We start from the raw sequence: 4,829 nt of genomic DNA, 5'->3' as shown, positions 1-4,829 counted from the left end.
TGCATTGGTCCCTTTCCAGGAAGCAACTGACTCGTTTCATAATGGAACCATCCTAAAAGGATAAATCAGGGTGACCCACTTGGAGGCTTTCTAAAACAATGGCTACATCTGCATTTCTAAACAGAAAAACAACCCGGAACCTCCCAAATCAGAACCATGCCCAGAAACAAAAATATCTGCCTTAGAAAAAAAGGGTGAGTCCTAGGAGGCATTTTAGTAGGCTGTCACGTCAAGCTGATGATAATTGCTTTTAACTGGCACTCCCACCAAAGCCATATCATTCATTACCCTGTCAGAATAAATCTACCTGCTGTGCCACAGGTTCGATTAAGAAGCCCTTACCCTTTTTGTAACAGCATCTTAACCTGAATTTGTGTACACTCCTTCATACAAAATGGATGCTTTCAGATTACATATGGCTGGGACTGGCTGTTCTTATTGTAAACAGTAGTCTTCAGGAACTTACGCTGGCATCAGGATTGCTTTTTTTCTCCTGCTACAGCAACGTGTCTTCAAGTTAATCCCAGGGGGTTTAGTATCATCGCCCACAGGAGAGATAAGTTATCAAGGACAGCTAGCCCAGTGACTATTGTTTTAGTCATGCTGTCACCATTACCCCAGATTTTTAAAATTATTTCTTTCTTCCCCTTTGGATTTTTAAGACTTCGGAATGTGTCATTTCAAGGCTTCAGGATGCTTTGCTCCACATGGCAATGGAAGTGTTTACTGAGTTTGGGCTGTTTGTGCCCATAAAATGCAGCAGAAATCTGAACTCTGCCTCATTTCCAGAGCATGGCCACCAACTGGCCTCTGCAGGAGTCCATGTGGTTGGAAACAAACACTAAAGTTATTTGGACTTGGAAGCTCCTGGAAAGGGTTTTAACTGTTCCAGAGGGTGGGAGGCTTGTTTGGCAGATAAGGCCACCGGATAAGAGGCTCTCTGATGAAATTCTGTCTGCACCAAGATGTGGGAAGAGAACTAACATCCTCTCTGCCAGGCCTGGCCCATAATAATTGTTACAGGGGGCTACCAGCTCCCACCACATGCTGTGAGCCACGTGCTCTAGAGCCATCTGATGTATTTCTGTAACTGAGGTAGGTACAGTGGTTCCCATTTGTGTCTAGTAAGGGAACAGAGGTTGAGAGGGCGAGGTAAGTTCTCTAAGACCACAAACCTAGTCAGTTGGAAAAGGATTTCAAATTCAGATGACTCTGAATGCAAGTGTTCTTTGTAATATACTATGTAATATACTTTGTAATATACTAGGCTGCGACATGACTGAGTCACCTTTCATAACCCTATCATGCCCAGGAGAAAGTTGAAGGGGAGAAGGGGAGGCTAGTATAGGGAAGAGGTTTTGAAACGTAAGTGGCTGGGAGGAGCAGGATGTGGAGGTGTCCCAGAAGGCCTCCGCGTCATAGGAGCCAGCTCAGACATTCTGCTGTTACGTAGTCAAAGATCCCTGGCAGGTTTTAAGCAGACCGAGGCAGATGCAGAATGGAGAATGGAGCCAAGTGTGAATGAACCGGGGACTCTGTGACCAGCTGGTCAAGCAGAAGGAGAGCCCCAATTAGAAAATGTTGGGAGAGGTGGCAGGAGGGTAGAGCTGAGCAAAGTTTGACATGAAATTGGACGGCAGTGCCGCACAAACCACAAACCCGGACTCCACCTGCGAAGGCACTGACTGGTCAAATGGCCACATAAAAAAACAGCAGAGAAAATACGGTCTTTTGGTTTGAAATTTCCATAAGGATGCTGGTTCTTATAGTCTAGATGGGAACATCTTGTTCTTTAACAAATAACATGGGTCTGAAGATTACTTCTCAAATGAGTGGAAACAGTTTTGGGGAAAAGGCTGTCTGTAGCCAGCTAACAAGGATAGCATATTTATCTAAGAAAGAATGATTGACCTATGGTTCCATCTTGAAGCAAATGAGAACAGTTTGGACACCCAACACTTTCATTCACACAGAGTCATGCTTTGTTTAAGACTTACCATTTTTAGTCATTCTGTGAGCTTTTATTCCTCTGATTTTACTAAGTACCATTATCGAATACTGACATAGAGACTTTTTCTGTGTTGATTTGTTAGTTTTACTATGAAAGCTCCCCATGAGAATGCTTTTGCACCTCTTATAATAAACATTGTGTTTATTAAGTTAGAAAGATACTCTTTTGGTTAAAACTGTGACACATACTGATCATTTTGAGTCACGAAGTAATTGCCTAAAATAGTGAATAAATTTCAGATAAGTACCACCGTAGTTATTTTCTAAGTTGAACACTTCAGTTTTTGATTCACAATACTTTGTTTTTTAAGTTTATTTATTTTGAGAGGAAGAGAGAGCCTGAGCAGGGGAGGGGCAGAGAGAGAATCCCAAGCAGGTACTGCAACATCAGTGCAGAGCCTGACGTGGGGCTCGAGCCCACGAATCACGAGATCATGACTGGAGCTGAAGTCGGATGCTTAACTGACTGAGCCACCCAGGTGCCCCTTGATGAACAATACTTACTGAGCACTTGTTACATGGCAAACTCAGCACAAGAAAATGGGAATACAACAGTGAACACACCAAAGACTTGCCCTCATACGGACTGCCCACTAGAATGGGAGACAGATAGAAAACATTTTAAAACCACTCTAAGTTAGTAGTCACTGCTTTAATTGGAGTGGCTGAGAATGTCTTCTTTAAATAAGGTACCTAAATGGACTGAGGGTGCCAGCCTTAACGAGTGACAAAGAGGAATTCCAGGGATGAAGGATAAGTGCAAAGGTCTTGGGATAAGTATAATTTTGTAGGGAATGAAATGAGAGGGGAGAGGAATGGTAGAAAGTAAGAGCAGAGGTACTCAGGACAGGGTTGTCACAAGAGTAAAACCTTTCCATTTTGCTCTGGATGTGATTGGCAGCTTTTGGAGGGTTGTGAGCTAGGGAGTGACATGATCCAAATTGTGTTTCAGAAGCATCGCTCTGGCTGCTCGTGGTCAACAGATTCGAGTGACACCGAGGACAATCGGATCAGTTTCTGACACTTCGATGAGGCTGACACTCCACTGATTATGTCTCAGGCTAATGTGATACAACTATTTTTCAATATAGAAAAAGCTGCTTGAATACGAGTTAATAACGATAATGCCAAATTACATTTATTGAGCACGTAACTATGTGTCAGACACCATGCTAATTGCTTTCTAGATTTTATCCACTTTTCACAATAACCCAAAGAGGTAGCTACCATTATCTCATATATCTCCATATTAGAATGAGTAAACTGAGGCCCAAAGAAATTAAATATTTACCCATGGTCACAGAGCTAGAGAATGGCACACCTATGAATCAAAGCCAGGCCTGCTTGACATCGAATCCAGTCTAACAGCTATGCTGTCGTATATATAAATGTATTAAAACACCTACAATAACAACAACTAAAAATCCTGAAGTGTTCAGCTATTCCAAAGGACACTTTTAATTGACATATGTCATATTCTTTTGACCATTTGACAGCATATAAACTTAGTAATCTTTGACTATACAGATTTTTGCTCATCAGGTATTAATTAGAGGTGTCGATTTTCCATAGAAAAGAAGTTAACTTGTCAGATGTGGAGAATGCTGAATTTTTTTTTCACTTGGGTTATGTTCGGCATTCCATAGATTTTTGTTCTTCCACTAACTAAATAATTATCAATTTAATGGTAAATGAAGCTTTGAAATGCATAGGCTTCTTAAATACCCATAGAAAAAGAGATTTTCTATTTCTATGTTTTGAACTTTATGTTACAGTTGGCTACAGAAAACAAAAATGATACACCTTACAGAAAGCAAAGCAAAATAAACAAATATATAAATAAGGAGAAACGATGATACAACTCTAAACAAAGATGCTGAATAATGAGAGGTTAAAGCTTCATTCAAAACCTCAAAATTGAGTTTTATATGTGTCTCCAGAGAAATACATTATATGAAGAGTTTAATTCACTATGCAGGGCACAAGATAGTTCTAGCATTCAGTTAGAATAATTTGAAAAAATGGTAGCTGGAGAGGTCGGATTTTCCAAGGGACGTTAACAAGGTAAGGGCAGTAGGTAAGAGCGATTGGAGCACTAGCCCTCCCTGTTCCCTCCTGTCAGGTAGAAACTTCCTTCCTGCCGTCTTGTGGCCATATCTCTGAGCTTAGGCACCTCCACTTCCTCTCTTGGTTCCTCCATGCTAAAGAGTGGTAAAGACTTATCACTGTTGCTGGTAGTTGGACACATCCTTATCCTTTCTGTTTGCCTTAAAGCTGCCTACACCACTGGAAATGATACTTTCATTAAACTCCCTTTAATTCAACCATTTGAGTGGGCTACCCTTTCCCTGACTCATACTCTGGTCTGCTGACTCATATGCCAGCCTTTGTCTTCAACAATCCCAGCCCGTTGTTCCCAAGGTCTAGCCACACTCTCCTTCTTACTGTCCTTTGAATTCATCATCACTTCCATCACTTTGGGTGCCCATATGTGTCCTTTCCTAATTTCAGATTGCTCTTTACTCCCATTTCTACCAAACCCCTATTCATCCTGTAAGAGTGATTCAAGTACCATTTTCTCCACAAAACATTTGACAACTGCCCCCTCACAAGGCCAAACAATCTGTCGTTCTTTAATGGGGTGCATCTATTTCTATTACAGTGTTCCCCAAATGGCATTCAAAATTTTCACAATTTTTATCATATTCTTCCACCACCATGTATGGGTAAGTATGCATAAACCACTTCATGCTCCAGTAACAAAAATGGGACATTTCAGTGGCTTAACAAAACTACTCTGTTTTGGCTCCTATAAACTC

At 41.2% G+C, this 4,829-nt stretch overlaps 1 long non-coding RNA gene across 1 annotated transcript; it reads left to right on the top strand.

Annotated features, from left to right (window-relative positions):
• The first annotated feature begins 818 nt into the window (after nt 1-818).
• Nucleotides 819-3,163, top strand: LOC147571884 (uncharacterized). Its single transcript, XR_015246811.1, has 2 exons — nt 819-1,095; nt 2,963-3,163. It is a non-coding gene; the product is annotated as an uncharacterized LOC147571884 (long non-coding RNA).
• Nucleotides 3,164-4,829: the final 1,666 nt, after the last annotated feature.

Source organism: Puma concolor, chromosome F2 (genome assembly GCF_028749965.1).
Source record: "Puma concolor isolate L17-30 chromosome F2, mPumCon1.1.hap2, whole genome shotgun sequence".
In the NCBI taxonomy this organism is placed as follows: domain Eukaryota; kingdom Metazoa; phylum Chordata; class Mammalia; order Carnivora; family Felidae; genus Puma; species Puma concolor.
This window is presented reverse-complemented; position numbering and strand designations above follow the sequence as displayed.